At 35.7% G+C, this 17985-nt stretch overlaps 1 long non-coding RNA gene across 1 annotated transcript; it reads left to right on the top strand.

Moving 5' to 3' along the window:
- The first annotated feature begins 13028 nt into the window (after window positions 1–13028).
- LOC148780069 (uncharacterized) lies at window positions 13029–15722 on the top strand. The gene is made up of 2 exons (XR_016042539.1): window positions 13029–13276; window positions 15350–15722. It is a non-coding gene; the product is annotated as an uncharacterized LOC148780069 (long non-coding RNA).
- The last annotated feature ends 2263 nt before the right edge of the window (window positions 15723–17985 follow it).

Here is a 17985-nt window from a genome sequence, read left to right as displayed (position 1 = left end):
AACGAAGCCACAACAAAGTCGAAAGAGGGAATGGGATGTATCTATTTGAATGCCTTTTGGTTTCCCCCATTGAGAAAGAAGAGGGGGACGGTTTTTGGTTTTTGGTTTTTTATAGGAAAATAAACTAGAAGACCATACTTGTATTTAGTATATGGATGTCACAATCAAACTTGATCGTAGGATGTGAAAGTAGATGGTTGAGTTTATTCTATTGACTAGGCCAAAACAAAGTTTAATCAAACTTTATGACATATGAAATATGTTATATTTTACATTTGATGGTAATAGGTAAGTATGATGGTCATAGGTGATTGTAATTTCCTTGCACCACCAAAAACAACAACCCCATGTATTAAAGATAAATTATCTTACATCAACAAAATTTGAGGCTTAAAAATAATCATAGCATTAACCGAGGGAGTCAAAGCTCTCACGGGGGAATGAAATCTTTTTTAGCTTTATAAAATAATGATGGAACATCTTAAAATTCAGTATGTTAAATTTCTAAGTAACAATTCTATAAATAATAATATAACATTCCATAGGTTCCTTATTTCCCATTTGATATATGGGCGCAAATTGTTATATGTTGGATCAGACCCACCCCACCCTAATATAGCCTTATGAGGAATTCTATACTGTAGGATTTTTGTTTTTTTTTTTTTTTTTGTAGCTTGAGCCTAGTGAATAACACACTCACAACCACCCGATTCGAAATCTGATAGACGAGAGTGATTGCGACCTCGTTTTATTAAAAGAAAATTGTCTCTTTTGTATACTTTCTAAATCAAACTCCCTTGCCAGTCATTTTTCATTTGTTTTTCTTTTCTATTTTTTCTTTTGTCGTTTTTGTTTGTGCCTATCCATTGGTTGGTAGTAGCAATTCCACAAGACGAAGTATATACAAATTGGAACCATAACTATAAAAAACAAAATGACATTATTAGTACTGTGATGAAAGACAAAATTACTCCTATTTTTTATTCTTATGTAATGTTTTAATTTTAATTTTAATTTTAGGGTATATTTTTAAGGCTTTTAAGTGTTTTGGGGATTCTAGGGTTTTTTTTTTGTATTTTTAGGATTCTAGGAGTTCTTTAGCAAAGTAGTTAGACTGCTTATGGAATAATTGTTTTATTAGGTGAGAAATATTATTACGAATTTTGATTTAAGATAGGACTATTTGTCAATCTTGTTTTGGTGACGGGAGCCGAGGGAACACAACGACAAGGATCGTCGCACGTGAAAAGAACACCACCTAAGACACGCAAGATGGGCAAGGAAGCGGAGTAGTTTTTGCGGGAGATCAAGCTATTCATAGTTTTCGTGAGAGATCCTAGAGATGTAAAAGACGCAGGTGGAGGACTAGATCACGTGACTTTGTAAAGAGGAAAACAAGAAAAGAAAAGAAAGCTTTTGTTCCCTAGCTAGGTTATTGGGGATGAATCCTTAATTCCCTTCAATTAGTGCTTGTGCTTTGCTAGGAAACTTTTAATTTGTTTTTTTTCATAAATATCCATATCAATTGGCATCAGAACACATGATTCTTGAGTAGCATGGGTGGAAATCTTCGGTCAAGTCTAGAGTTTGATAGTTTCATTCAACCAACGTTTACTAATTTCAACCTAGAACTTGCCGAATTCAGCTTAGAGTTTGTTGATTTTTGTCCTTAGGATTTGTGATTTCGATGAACCTATGACAGAAAGAAGGGATCATGGAAGAGCTCCCGTAGACCTACCTTAAGATGCCAACGATGAAGAGATTAAGGATCTCAGGAGGCAAGTGCAGCAACTTGCACAACTCATGGCTGTCAATCACGGGTAAGACAATGAACTTTCCGCAAAGAAGATGTAAAGTACAACATGTTCGGCATGAGGAGTCGAGTGAAGAGGAAAGTGATAGAAGACCTAGACGTGGGGGACATTATTTTAGAGTCTTCAAATTGAAGGTGGACATTCATGATTTTAACGCACATTTTCTCCAAAATCAATGGGCTGTATATTGGGATTCTCAATCAATCTTTGAGTTTGCTCAGTTGAAGAACAATATCTTGTAGAAAATTTAATATACAACAATGAACAATATTTCGTGGTTGAGCTGATTTTTGGGAAAGAAAACTATGAAGTCCAAGGAGAATCAATAGATGAAGTTGTTGGTTGGACAATCGAATCCAGCCATCATCTCAAAGATGACCACGCGGTATGTTCTAGGGCTGAATTTAAGCCATTTCAACAAGTTTATGTGGTTGGACAGACTCCATCAACATACAATGACACTCTCTTCGAGGTATTCTCAAAATCTCCTAGTCTATTGATTTCGTAACCCCCATCTCAATGCATAATCTCAAAGCATAATATTGAGTTTGAAGAAGGTTTTGGAACTAATGCGAAGCCTACTTCAAAACTTAAGAATGAGTTTTCTCCAATTAAGAGAGTTTGATGTAAAATCAAATTATTCTAATTTTCATTTTTTGTTTAATTTTCAAGGATGTATATTTTAATTTGTTTCCAAGATTATTTTCAACGTTTTTAAGTTTTTTAAAGATTCTAGGGTTTTCTATATTTTTTGAATTTTAGGAGTTGGTTAGAAAAGCAGTTAGAGAGTGCTTATGGAACATTTTGTCTTATCAAGTGTAGAGTTTGTAGACATGTTATTATGAATTTTATTTTAAGTTAGGACTATTTAGTCAATCTTATTGTGGTGACACTATGGGCTTTTCATATTCCATTTAAGATATAAAAAAAGGTGTATGGAAGGTTAAGAACCTATTCACATGACCTTGAAAAGGGGGAAAAAGGAAAATGAAGCTTTTTGTTCCCTAGTTAGGGTTTTGGGGAGGAAACCTTGGTTCCCTTCAAAATTGTTGCTTATGCTTTACTTGGAATATGTTTAATTTTCTGGTTCTACATCACATTAAAAAAATAATGCTCATTGGATCAACAACTTATAAATCAGGAATCTTCTTCCAAGAGGAAAATTGAGATAAATTTGGAGTCAATTTAACTTTTTCAGTAGCACCTAACATATATAGGACAGAAAGAGACACAAGCTTATACTGCCAGCAACTTGTGTGATTTATTCATTTCATTTGGCTTCAATTGAAAGAGAAAGAGACATTACCCAACAAGCCAATGACAAATAGATCCATCGTAACGCGCACTTACGAAATACTCTTCATGAAATGGATGCAATGCGAACGTTAGCAAAGTAAATATCCCAACATGATCAGATGTAATTATTTATTTGAAGAATACATTATCAGGTATGGTCTTCCCATATTGATACCTAACGCAGATAAAAATGATCAGAGCTTACATGAATTGTTAATGTTTCCCATTCAGTCATTGATTACATTGAAAATAAGAGAAATTGTGGTGAACTCGCATCGAAGCATCTAAGAAGGACCCAACCATGGGCTGAAATTTAGCCCATAGGATGAAGTCAATACGATGCTTGTAGTGAAAAACGAATTGAGAGAAACATAAATATTATCAATGATAACATCAACAATAGAGTTGTAGATATCATATCAGATACTAATAAATTCGCGTACAAATCACAAACTTGAAACTCATCCCTGATTGGGTTAAATACAGGCAACATCAAACAAAATAAATAGATAAACATAAATATTTAGGCAGAAAAAGCCATAAACTGGAGTTCAAAGCATGGGCAGATATAATAAAAAAAAAGAAGCAACCACCACGCATACCAATTGAGTTCACAATTAGCACACAACCAAATGAATTTGTTATTTGTCAGTTGTTACAAAGTAAAACCAAGTAACCTGTATGCAAACAATAAAAAAAAGTCCACCAGATGAATTACAAGTGCTTAAAAGTGCAAAAGTATAAGGGCCATTGGGGATGCTTCTATTATGTATAAAATAATAAATAAGAAAAGAATAAGATACAAATAAATTACCAACCAGTTACATCCTTGCGATGTCAACGATAATATTCAAGCTCCTTCACAATATCATAAAACTGAAAATAAGATAAAGGTTTAAATGGTAAGTAGGGTCGAGATAGTAACATTGGAGAATAAGTTAATGGACTATTATACACTGTTAAGAAAAAAGAATGTCTGACAAACAATTATGGCATCTCGGAGTCAACAAACATCTATGTGTGCTTGTATAGGTATACGAATCAACGCAATAGCATTTGGTGAACTCAAACAAAAGCATATTAATTTACACTATGAGGCTTCATGCGGACATTCTCAAAAGATCCAAAAAAATAAAAATAAATAACTCATCCCAAAGATTTGCTGAAGTAACAAAAAAGCTAGAGATCCTCCCAGCAAGTATATTAAAAAAACCTCTCTTTACAGCAAAAGAATTTCATCACCAAATGAAAGAAAAGGCTATATAGGATCAAAATGCCCCTCATGATCATCCGGATAACCATGATTTGCTAACCTGCCACCACATCATTAACCGGGCCATGTGCGGAGACAACTATCCAGCAATCAACCACGAAATATCCTTCATACCATAAAATAATAATGCTAAATATAATGGGTGTATGAGAGACCATTCATTTCCCATCAAATGACATTGATAACATTCCCTTTATAAAAAGTAATCCTAAGAGGCCTCATACAAAAATGCATGACTGCATGGTCTCCAAGGCCCCAGTCCTTGAGAAAGCAGTGACCCCAAAGTTGATCATTAGCACTATAATTATTCATCCCTGAAAACACCAAGTTCCCAACCTTACTTCCTTAAACTAAAAGAAACATGATTTGTAGAAAACATGTTGAGCACCAGTCTCAACACATAAGACCTATTACTACATCTGTTCCGAACTTAGTACAGTAATATTAAGATGGAAAGTGCAATCTATAATATGAGACCATGAAGCAATGGTTTCATCAAGAACAAGAAGATACGCCCACAACTAAAAGAGTAAGTCCATATATTGCCCATGGATGATTAATAAATACATGTCTGCTTGCAACTAAAAGTTAATCGATCAAAAGTTAATTTTTTTTTTTTTTTGAGAGAGTCACAAACACGTACCTCAAGTCATGAACGTACTCTTTGTGTGCAGATTTATTAGCCTTCACATTATTCATGTCAGATAACTTAGAAGTAAGAACTATACAGAGACAGAGCATCTCTTCAAAAAACAAGGAACAAAGGGGAGAGAGAGAGAGATCACCCATCAACAACCAGTATGCATTAATACACATAGAAACAAAATAGAAACAGGGAACCCATCAAAACAAAAAAAAATAACAAACAGAGAGAGAGATATATATATATATAGAGAGAGAGATCACCCATCAACAACAAGTATGCATTAATCACATAGAACCAGAGTAGAAATAGGGGACCCATCGAAACAAAAACAAAAAACGAACAGAGAGAGAGAGAGAGAGAGAGAGAGATAGAGAGAGAGAGATAGAGAGAGAGAGATAGAGAGAAACAGAGAGAGAGTAGCCATAAGAGCTAGGAGCTGGGTAAAAACTAGACTGCAATCCATACCAAGTGTATCGACTAGGAGCCCCATGGATGATGGTCAAGAGTTCGGGACTCAGGTAGGAGCAGTTGCACCAGTCGCACCTCCACATCCACATCATGCCAACGGTTCCAAACCATGTTACCATTAAATTAAGTGAAGGTAAACCAACTGATATTTTGAACCATTGTCACAAGGAACAAAAGCAAAAATGCTTAAATGCTTAACAAAAGTAATTAAAATCTCAAGATCTCAACATTTCAGCCATTGTCATAAGGGATAAAAGCAATAGGTATTGAACATGATTACCAAAAATATATACACCATGAAGTAAATACTGCATAAGCTTGAAAAATTGGGGCTAAATTGTGATAGTTTACCCATTTAAGATGACCCCCAGACAATATATATTGATGAATCGACTTGACCCAACTCTGATGGTATCACTGTCTCATGCTAAAGTAAGACCCACAACCCGGATGCAGTCTAAGACTGCCACCAGCTCATTCATGACTCTTGGCCATCTCCTAAACTGAATCTTGACGGAGTCCTGTCCAAAAGTTCATAATTTAAACTTGATTCAATGTTTCAAGATCTATGAGATGTTTCTCTGAAAAGGAATGTACAAATTCTGCCTTCTGATTAGATTCTCACAGCATATCTATCGCTCATCGGCCATCTTTTGGAGGTACCTCTCATGCTCCTCGATTTGTAACTCCAGTTTCCTTTGTGACTCGTTTCCTATAGACATCCAATTGGAAACATCTGTGTGTGTGTGTGTGTGTGTGTTTTTCTTTGGTGAGTGGGAAGAGAAGTTCTCTGAAATCTAAATTCTAAATATTTTGGAAGTAAGAGCAGGTGGTTCTTGTGTTGATGAGACCAAAACCAACGTGGTAGCATAGAATTCATAATTTCAAATAAAAACAGAAGAATGATAGAGAGAGAAATTTAGTACAAGGAGAGTTGAAGGCCGGGCGAAAGTCGAAAGCAAATTTAATGGGCTCCGACACAAACAGACTAGGTGCCACGTTACCGTTCCTCGAACACATTGCCATATAAATGCACAAAACTTTGTATCAAGTGTAGCTTTGCCTCTAACATTTCAAGGGTACATTATAGATAAACAGTAAGAGAAGTTAGTATGTCAATATGATAAACCACTCAAAGTTTTAGAGGTCAAATTCAAATCATAAATGACCATTTCCAGAATGGTGGCAATCTAGGACATGGTTTTCACCAAGTGCTTAATAAACATCAGCTAGGACCATTCAAATTCACATCCCAGCATCATCCCAAGTGGGAAACACCACAGTGGAGGTTAAATTCAGTTAAGCATCCATATTTACTGACACTCCGATGCTGTTTTCCACATTCAAGAAGCCTATAAAGGATGCCTACATCACACACAGAAACTGAACCCATCAAAAGCATGAAATTTAAAAAAAGCAAGTAAACACAGGAAGCCACAACAATGTCAAAAAACACCTAAGAAACAGTGTCATGTATGCCTTATTCTAGAGCGCGCGAGAGAGAGAGAGAGAGAGAGAGAGAGATCAGCATAGAAAATTGCACCTGCAACCAAGAGATGGGAGGGCTTCACTCTACTGTCTGAGTTGAACTGCCATGGAAGAAAGCAAGGGCTGGGACAGCTTGAGAGAGCGCCATTGCCACGACTCGACCTATGAACACTAGCTCTTGCACCACCCAACCGATTTTCTTCAATGGAGTTCTCTCTCTCTCTCTCGAAAACTCTAACTCTTGCACCACCCTGCTGATTTTTTCAATGGAACTCTTGCATAGCTTGAACATATAAATAAAGCATCAGTCTAAAACAAAGATTGTCCCACAAATTTTGCTAGCCTGTAGATTTCAAAATAGGAGGAAGTAAGCAACAGAAGCTTAATTTCAATTTTGTCACCACAAATATATGGTATGGGCTCCACTGGATGCAAATTATATGAACCACATCACACTGCTCAAGGCACAAACAGAAAGCCCAAAACAGTTCATACAATTATCAAACAAGGATAAAGTATAATTTGCTTGCAAACCTTGGTCCATTTCTGCTGAATACAGTCATGTAAGAAACAAACAACAAAGCTCTAGACAATTTTCCTTGTCTACAATTCCAATTATACTCAATTTCAGAACATTGTATTTCAGTATATTGCAAAATGTAGAGACAAACCACATTAATTTTTCTTTTTTTTTTCAGAACGTTAACTGCTTCATTGAATAAAAAAAGAAGTAAATACAGGTGTTGGGTCTAGCGTCCCTTACAAAAATTGGGATCTACCAGAACCCTAACGGGCAAGGTAATCACTATACAAAAAAGCCAAAAAAGAGTCCAATACTGTGACAACAATGAGTTGGCTCAGCAAGGGTTTATATAACACCCTATTTACAACATGTATGTGAGTAGTGAACAAAGAGGAGAGAAAGGGTCATTAGCTAGCTTAGAGGTAATCCAAGACAGTTTGTGAGGTCGGCTCCGTCATTTACCATGAGATCTGCGAGCGCGCTGGGCATCCTAAATGTATGCCTCCATGAGACGCTGATACCCCTGCAAGTGAACAACAGAGAGAAAATAAAGAAATAATTCTTATTAAAATTCATAATGGCACTGATTACAAGGAAAAAATTGTTAAGAAATAACTAACATTAAATTTTCTAACTATAAAAAAAGTTACAGAAGAATATTAATTTAATAGAAAATCTGAAAATCAATAACCATAGGATGAATGGGGAGAGTAGGGAGACGGAGAGAAGGAGAGAGGGAGATGGAGAATTGGAGACTGTAGACTCCATATCAGAGTACTGTGGGGAAGAAGGAGAGTATTGGGGAGAAGAGGGAGTGTATTATGGGGGAAGAGGGAGAGTATTGGGGAGAAGAGGAAGAATATTGGGGAGAAGAGGGAGAGTACTGTGGAGAGTTGGAGGAAGAGGGAGAGTATTGGGGAGAAGAGGGAGAGTATTGAGGAGTGTTGGGGGAAGAGGGAGAGTATTGGGGAGAAGAGGGAGAATATTGGGGAGAAGAGGGAGAGTATTGCGGAGAGTTGGAGGAAGAGGGAGAGTATTGGGGAGAAGAGGGAGAGTATTGAGGAGGAGTGTTGGGGGAAGAGGGAGAGTATTGGGGAGAAGAGGGAAAGTATTGGGGAGAAGAGGGAGAGTATTCTGGAGAGTTGGGAGAAGAGGGAAAGTATTGGGGAAAAGAGGGAAAGTATTGGGGAGAAGAGGGAGAGTATTCTGGAGAGTTGGGGGAAGAGTGAGAGAATAGGGGAGAAGAGGGAGAGTATTGGGGAGTAGAGGGAAAGTATTGGGGAGTAGAGGGAAAGTATTGGGGAGAAGAGGGAGAGTTGAGGGAAGATGAAAAGTATTGGGGAGAAAAGGGAAAGCATTGGGGAGAAGAGGGAGAGTATTCGACAGAGTTGGGGGAAGAGGGAGCATTGAGGAGAAGAGGGAGAGTATTTTGGAGAGTTGGGGGAAGAGGGAAAGCATTGGGGAGAAGAGGGAAAGCTTTGGGGAGAAGAGGGAGAGTATTATGGAGAGTTGGGGGAAGAGGGAGAGTATTGGGGAGAAGAGGGAGAATATTGGGGAGAAAAGGGAGAGTATTCTGACGAGTTGGGGGAAGAGAAAAAGTATTGGGGAGAAGAGGGAGTATTGGGGAGAAGAGGGAGAGTATTTTGGAGAGTTGGGGGAAGAGGGAGAGTATTGGGGAGAAGAGGGAGAGTATTATGAAGAGTTGGGGGAAGAGGGAGAGTTTTTTGGAGAGTTGGGGGAAGAGGGATATTGGGGAGAAGAGGACGAGTATTGGGGAGAAGAGGGAGAGTATTGGGGAGAAGAGGGAGAGTATTCAGGAGAGTTGGGGGAAGAGGGAGAGTATTGGGGAGAAGAGGGAGAGTATTCTGGAGAGTTGGGGGAAGAGGGAGAGTATTGGGGAGAAGAGGGAAAGCATTATGGAGAGTTGGGGGAAGAGGGAGAGTATTGGGGAGAAGAGGAAAAGTATTGAGGAGAAGAGGGAAAGTATTATGGAGAGTTGGGGGAAGAGAGAGAGTATTGGGGAGAGGAGGAAAAGTATTGGGGAGAAGAGGGAGAGTATTCTGGAGAGTTGGGAGAAGACGGAAAGTATTGGGGAGAAGAGGGAAAGCATTGGGGAGAAGAGGGATAGTATTCTGGAGAGTTGGGGGAGGAGGGAGAGTATTGGGGAGAAGAGGGAGAGTATTCTGGAGAGTTGGGGGAAGAGGGAGAGTATTGGGGAGAAGAGGGAAAGTATTGAGGAGAAGAGGGAGAGAATTCTGGAGAGTTGGGGGAAGAGGTAGAGTATTGGGGAGAAGAGGGAGAGTATTCTGGAGAGTTAGGAGAAAGAGAGTACTGGGGAGAAGGAGGGGAAGAGGGATAGTGAGAAAAAGGTGGGGAAGAGGGATAGAAGTGTGGAGAGTTTGGGAAAGAGGGAGAGTATTGGGGAGAAGAGGGAAAGTATTCTGGAGAGTTGGGGGAAGAGGGAGAGTATTGGGGAGAAGAGGGAGAGTATTCTAGAGAGTTAGGAGAAAGAGAGTACTGGGGGAAGGAGGGGAAGAGGGGGAGTAATATGGACAGTTTGGGGAAGGAGGGGAAGAGGGAGAGTAATGTGCAGAGTTTGGGGAAGAGGGAGTGTAGTGTGGAGAGTTTTGGTAAGATGGGATTTCAGAGGACTTCCTTTTTCTTTGTTTCTGCCTTCTTATTTGTCTCTGCCCAGTAGATCTCATTTCCTTCCTTTTTCTCGAGTTTGGTCTCTCTAGAAAATCTCCCATCTCATTTTCTTTTCTCACAATCTGCACAATATAATGAAAAGAGTAAATCAAAGTGATCCTTTTCTCACAATCTGCACAATATAATGAAAAGAGTAAATCAAAGTGATCCTTTTCTCACAATCTGCACAATATAATGAAAAGAGTAAATCAAAGTGATCCTTTTCTCACAATCTGCACAATATAATGAAAAGAGTAAATCGAAGTGAAATTAAACAGATTGAGGTCTAAGAAATTAAATAATTAATAAAATAGAAAAATAAGGAAAAATTGGGAAAATATAGAAAAAGTAGGAAATAGTAGAAACAAATATAACTCTTGAAACAATAAATAAATACTCATTAAGAGTATTTGTAAAGAACACATAAATACTCATTAACAATATCATAACTCAATTTCAATTTTTCTTTATTTTCTTATTTTTCCTGATTTTATTTAGGATTCACTTTTAAGCCATTGCAAATTACAACATTAAAAGCTAAAACTATATAAGTATATAAAAGAAAACAGAAGAATAAAAAGAAAAACAGAAAGTTTTCTCTATTTTTTCCTTTTTTTTATTTCCGTTTTATTTCTCATTTTTTTTGCTGGTTTATTAATGTCCTTTACAAAACATAAACTAAAACAGAAATTGCAATTTCAATTTCTCCTTATTTCATTGTTTGGATTTTATTTAGGATTCATCGTTTAAGCCCTCATAAATTTTAATATCAAAAGTTAAAACTAATATATTAAAAAAAACCAAAAAGATAGGGTTTGTTCAAATACTTATATTTTCAGGTAGTAATTTGAGAGGTTTTTACAAATTGTAAACCCTTCTTTAATAACCTAAAATTGAAACCCAAAAGAAAAAAAAACAATACAAAACTATAAAAACCCTAATTCTTGACCTAAACCTAAATTGGAAACAAATGTTTCCTTATTTTCCTATTTTCTAAACCTAAAGCACTAAATATTAAATACCACTGAATATTTAAATAAAAAACTCACCTGGGACTGTTGAAGCTGGCCGCCGGAACCAGCAGAAACTTGCCGAAGGAGCTTCTGGCTTTTCTTGATTTTTGAATCATGAGAAAAGAAAGAGGAACGACAAGGCTTCCTTTTCTCTGTCTTATTTAAACGGAAAAGTTTTCCTTATTAAAAGGTCAAAACGTATTCTTGTCCCTTGGGAGTATATTGTTCATATACTCCTTCAATTAAAATTTAGTTTTAGGACCTCAAAGTTTTGTAATATAACCTCTTCAACCTATGATTAACCTCATTCCTAATTAATCCCTACAAGCACATAAAAAAAAGTACCATCTCAAGACTGAATGTAAACCATCCAATTTTTAAAAGGGGAAATCAAAGTGTTAAAAACTCAAATTTTATTTTTTTATTTTATGAGAGTACTCATCCATCTAGTGATGTTTATGTCGTTTACATTATTTTAAATTGAAAATATCATTCCAAATAGATCATCTATCCTTTGAAGTCCAAATAAACTATGCTATCAAAGGAGCATAATATATGTGCTCAATTAAAAGTTAAAGCGATCTAAAATTTCCAATTACTCTCCTTTATATTTCTTTTTTCGTGAATTCACGTAAACGATGTATATATTTTTCAAGAGTTATAAATTATCTTGATGGTAGAAGCAAAAATAAGAGAGAGAAAAAAGTGCCACTAAGGTTATGTGGTAGTAATTTTACTCACCAGCTTATATAGTTAAATTAAAAATTTGTATATATCCTTTTCTCAAATGTTATTTAAATTTTAGTGTTCTTTTTTTTTATTACATCTGTACCCATTTTTTACCGATTATTACAATAATACTTCACGATTTTTAATTACTAAATTCCCTACTTTATGTTGTTAAACATCTGAAAATTTGAGTTTTAGCATCCCCAATATTTTTAAAAATTATTTTATTTGAGAAATTAAATTTTTTAGATTTTGAAAATCTGAAATTTTCATTTTAATATCTCAATACTTTATAATTTTAAAAGTAAAAAATAAATATTGAATTTTTGGATTTTAAAAGTCCAGAAGTTATATTTTTAGTATCACTTATCATTTTTGGATTTCAAAACTCTGAGATTTAATTTAAATTAAATTTTAAAATTTTCATAATCCAAAAATTACAATTTCATGTATTTCCTTAAAAGCAATTATTTTCTCGTAGACCTTCCCTATCGTTTTTTTTTTTTTTATGTGAGGCCGGGGCCCTTCACTATCACAATACAGCGCGCTTTCAAATAGTGTCGAAAGATGTTTTTTCAATACTGAAAATCTTAGTGATGGCTTGAAAATCATTTTTATATCTAATTAATAAATATAAACTTAAAAAAACTAATGTAGATGGAGCAGATTTATGAACACTCGAAAATCTTGAAAATTAATGTTCCAAAAATACATGACACGATTCACCATTTCCATTACTTGAAGTCTATTTTTTTGATATGTTCGTACATCTTCCGGTTGAGATGATCAATTTGACGAATTTTGAGCATTAAAAAAAACTCTTCTAATGAATTTTTGAAGTACGCCCTAATTTGATTGTTTAGAGCCTTGCACTTATACACACACACATACACACACACACACACACATATATATATATATATATAAGGAAAAGTATGGGTTTGACCGCCTCGCTCATATGGTTCAGCTCCGCCGAACGGAACTGATTTAATTTTCCTAATCCGATGGCCACGATGTGATACCGTCGAATGAGGTGTGAAAACTTTAAAAATTCGACAAAATCAGCGTCGTACGAAAGAGAACTGACAAAAGTATGCTCCCTCTGAAGCGTCTCTCTCCTCTCGCTCTCCCTGTATATTCTCTCTCTTCTCGGCAAAAAATGACCCAAATCTCTCTCTTCTGCCTGCTCTGAAACTTCTCTCCCCTCTTACTGCACAAAATGAAGCTCATCTCTCCTTTCGCTGCTCTCTTCTTAAGTTTCTCTCTTTCACACAAGGCATCCGCAGATCCCACACAAGGCATCCACAGATCTCGCACAAAAGGGTTTCCCCTGTCAAGGTATGGGTTTGCTCTCTCTCTCTCTCTCTCTCTCTCTCTCTCTCTCGAGTGCTTCTATTTCCATCTCTCCCTCTGGTTGTCACTCTCGAGTTACACCAAAACCACCAAATGTGGAAAATCCATTTTGAGCAAAAATTGATATAAAAAAATTTGGGAAAAAAATCCCAAATAGAAAGCAATTTTACATCAAATTTTGCTCAGATTTTAAGCTTGTTTCTTCAATATCCTAAATACAGAGCAAAACCTTGGGGGCTTCTATTTACATCTCTCCGTATGTTTTCACTCTTCCAAATCCCCAAATGAGGAAAACCCAATCTAAGCAAAACTTGCTATAAATAAATCTGGGCAAAAAATCTCCCAAATACAAAGCAATTTTACAGTAATTTTTTCTCAGATTTTGTGCTTGTTTCTTGGATATCCCAGATATAAAGCAAAACCTCCGGAGCTTCTATTTCCATCTCTCCCCCGGGTTTTCACTCTTCCAAATCCCCAAATGAGGAAAATCCAATCTGAGCAAAAATTGCTATAAATAAATCTAGGCAAAAAATTTCTCAAATACAAAGCAATTTTAAAGTAATTTTTGCTCAGATTTTGTATGAAACTCACAAGAGCTGATATAGTCTCTGAGCTAAGGCAGCTTTTGAAGTTTTTGATTCTTTGCTGGCATTTCTCAAAGAAGTCATTTCTGCTATTTTTGGAGGAACTTCCTATGAACCTTTTGGTTGTACTTTAAAATTTAAGAGAATTCCTCAAAAAAATTTGTCATGGACATTCCATTGTCATGTGAGAAGGTTTAATGAAATGGAAAGCAATTTTAAAGTAATTTTTGCTCAGATTTTGTATGCAACTCACAGGAGCAGATATAGTCTCTGAGCTAAGCCAGCTTTTGAGGTTATTGATTCTTTGCTTGCATTTCTCAAAGAAACCATTTCTGCTATTTTTGGAGGAACTTCCTATGAACCTTTTGGTCGTACTTTAAAATTTAAGAGAATTTCTCAAAAAAATTTGTCATGGACATTCCATTGTCATCCGATTTGTTGCTGATTCTTACAATGGTTATTTAATGAAATGGAAATATTTGTTTAGTACTGGGCTGATAAATTTTTATTATTATCACCACTTGCAGGAATTGATAGGTTTATCTTTAACAATGAAATTAAAATGGGAAAAAGTTTGGGAACTTGATAGGTTTCTTTAACATTGAAATTAAAATGGCAAAACCCAATCTGAGCAAAATTTGCTATAAATAAAATTGGGCAAAAAATGTCTCAAATATCGATTGTTCTTAATTAGATCTTTCTCTCTTCCTAGCTTGGTGAATTTTGATTCATCGTCTAGTTATATCACCCGGGGCATACATGCCTGCCAAGTTACTAGATTTCGAGGGACTGCCTGTAAGTAACAATTGATAGGGCAATAGCAGGTTCAACATTGATGTGTTTAAAGTTTAGCATTGATGTGTCCAACTCTTAAAGTTTGCATCATGTGCTAGGGCTAGGTGAAATTCCAAGGATAACTGATGCATATTTATTATGTTTGGAGACATAAAAGCCCAATATCAACCTTTACTATTAGAATACATACATAAAGTAGGTTTCTTTTTCTTTTTTTTTTTATTGTGTACTATGTTTTATTATCTCTCATATTTCATTATACTGAGTTCGAGATTGAGTTTCCTTCTTAAGATAAGGTAATGAATCCATGTCATGCTAGTATTTTTTGTTATTTGTTGTTTCCTCAGCTTTCTGATAAGGTATAGTTTGCATATGTTCACTTCAATGGCTGATGCAATCCATGGTTGCAATAGAGTGAGAATAGCGCATTTGAGCTCATCTGATCATTTTAACTGAATGCATCTCGACAACCAATTCCCTTGAAGGATTTATAAACGCAAACCAAGATGTAGTCGGATGCGTATGTTTATATCAAAGACACACGATAACTACAATAGGCTTTCTATAATTGCTCTAACTGGAATGTTAATATTCTTTCATTAAGATAATGTAGAAGCATTTGGTGTTCCATTGTAAGCATATATCTAACACACATTTATCTTATCTTGTTAACTACTAGAATGAGGTTGGATGCGGCTATCTAAAGTGGAGTGATGAAATTCTCGATGAAGAAAAGAAGCATGTAGCTAAAAGGTCAGTGTCTTAGAGGCCATAACTTGTGCTGTTGATGGAGTAGCTGCATCTATGTTGAAAAAGAGAAGCGCAAATCTGTTGCTATGGTCCCTGAGAAAGCAGATGTTCAAATTTTTTTTCTCACATGTGTAATTTTATTAATGACAATGATGTTTACCCTCATTTTTTTTGTAAAAGGAATGGGTATATGTTTTATGGTATCTATATAGTTATAATTGTATACACTTAATTTTTGGTGGTTTTGTGGTTTGAACGGTGAACACTTTACTTGCATATACTACATCGTGAATGAATTGGTATATCTTTGAGTTTTATAAAGCTCAAGCATAAGATATTCTCAAGTGCTTTGAATGGTGATAGCTGAATGAGTAGGTGTTAATCTTTTGTGGTTTTGGTGTTTGAATGGTGAAAGCTAAATGATTAGGTGTTAATTTTTTGAGTGCTATTCTTGAGTGCTTGTTTGGAGCAGTATTGTCATACTAAGTATCCTAAAGCTTGTTTAAAGCGATTGTATTGATGCTTCAACTTATTGTATTGTTTAAAGCTTTTTTATTGTATTGATGCTTCAACTGTATTTACTTGAGTTTGCAACAGTTAATTCTATTGTAATATTATCAGATGAAGTCCTTTTCTTTTTTAAACCATTTGGCTTGATGTCTCAGGATTGTAGCTCGATTGGCATAGTGATGCCTAGTTGTTTTTGGATATTTTATTCTTCACCTATTTAATGCATCTTTGGGTAGATCCGTGAGAATAAATGTGGCCATTAATGATCTAATATGTTTTGAGAGTTGGTGTATTGAGTTTCGAGAGGGTCTCATGATGATTGAATTAAGGATTCTGTGCCTTATTTCTCTACTAAAAAGAACCAAGGAAAAGATTCACTTGTTGTTGCACCAAGTACATATCTCGTTAATATCACATGTAGGTTCTAGCTCATCTATTTGTTATTTTAATTATGAGATCTGATTATATCATAAGGTGCCCTTGCCGATAGTCAGATTAAACAATACGCCACTAGCCTAGAAAAGGTAGCAAACACTTCAAATCACATTTAGATTTATCGAAAACGGCCTTGTTTATCATGCCATTGGCATGGCAAAACTTTCCATGTTAAGAAACGGAAGGAAAATGTCATTGGGCCTCATCGCATTAAGCACTCAAAGGATTAAGGAAAGCTAAGGAATGTTCCTTTTATACATTGTGACCTGTATATGCTTCTTGACAGCTCCACCCCCTCTGATGGCAAGCCCAAGCTTTAAAGGTTTCATAATGCCATAGGAGTTTTAATCAAAATTCAGCTTTAGCCACACACTTGCACAACACCTCCACACTTAGACCTACCTACATACATTGAGATCATCCCAATCTACAGCATCATATGGTATTCCGAATTGTCGAATTACATAGAAAACTTACTCTAACCAACTCAATTATTTATTACAACTACTCATGATGTCAATGCCCCATCCAAAATGTCTTCCGTAATAGAAGCTCCATTGCAATTGTGGTCCCCAATACTCCCTCGGTCTTATTTAGATAAAAGTCTTTACATACCCTCTGCGTCTAAGGCCTCATGGTGATTAAATTAGGAATTTTGTGCCTTATTTCTCTGCTGGTTATGAAAAATGAATAAACCCAAACTAAAAAACTACTAAAAATTAAATAAAGAAAATAAATAAATAAATAAAGGAAAGATAAACAAGTTCAAATCCATTTATAAAGTGAGATACATCCCAAATCATACCACTCCAAAAATGGTTTCAAAGGAAACCCAACCGGCCAACGGGGTTTGTAAATAGAAAATATTATCATTAGAGAGAGAAAGACGCCAAACCAGTGAATATCACATCTCAAAATATTAAACCTCAGATATACATTGTCTTCAAAAAACAAAAACAAAAAAAATTCCTGATATGGTTTTCTCTGAGCTCAACTTCATACCATGCATTGTCACATGCTGTAAACTAAAAAAAATGAAGAGCAATGGAGTTTCTCTCTCTAGAGAATACTAAGAAAAATGGGTCTCTGCAATATTAAAGTGATAAATGGGTTTTCTCTATCTCAAGTAAAACTAAAGAACATAAAACCATTGTATAGAGAGAGAAGTACATACATGCTACAAAAAACGCCATGCACATTCTAGAATTCATCTCCATCCATATATGAAAAATAAGTATATACATACTACAAGAAAAGCTTCAGCATTCAACACATTGGATATAGAGAGAGAAGCAATTAAACTCTTGGCATATGCATTCAACATACCATGGGAAGGAAGAGGAAAAAAAAAGACTTGAAACCAACAGGTTTAGCCCTAAATTAAAAATCATAAACTTCTCCTAAAAAGAAAAAAATTGGCCTCCAGGCCAATTTACATAATTTCAGGACTTCAATGTACATAGCCACGAAAAGATGCTAAAGTTCTTAAATTGAGTTCTGTCAATCTACACAATTGCCTCATGTTTCCACTAATGGGTCATCCTTTAAAGCATCTACAACTTTTACTTTCTGCGGCACAAAATCTGCACAAAGATAGGGTTAAATAATCAGCAAATATAA

The sequence above is a fragment of the Amborella trichopoda genome, chromosome 10 (genome assembly GCF_054954075.1).
Source record: "Amborella trichopoda isolate Santa Cruz 75 chromosome 10, AtrichopodaSantaCruz75HAP2 v2.0, whole genome shotgun sequence".
In the NCBI taxonomy this organism is placed as follows: Eukaryota; Viridiplantae; Streptophyta; class Magnoliopsida; order Amborellales; family Amborellaceae; genus Amborella; species Amborella trichopoda.
Note: the sequence above shows the minus strand (reverse complement) of the source record. Positions and strands in the feature narration are given on the sequence as shown.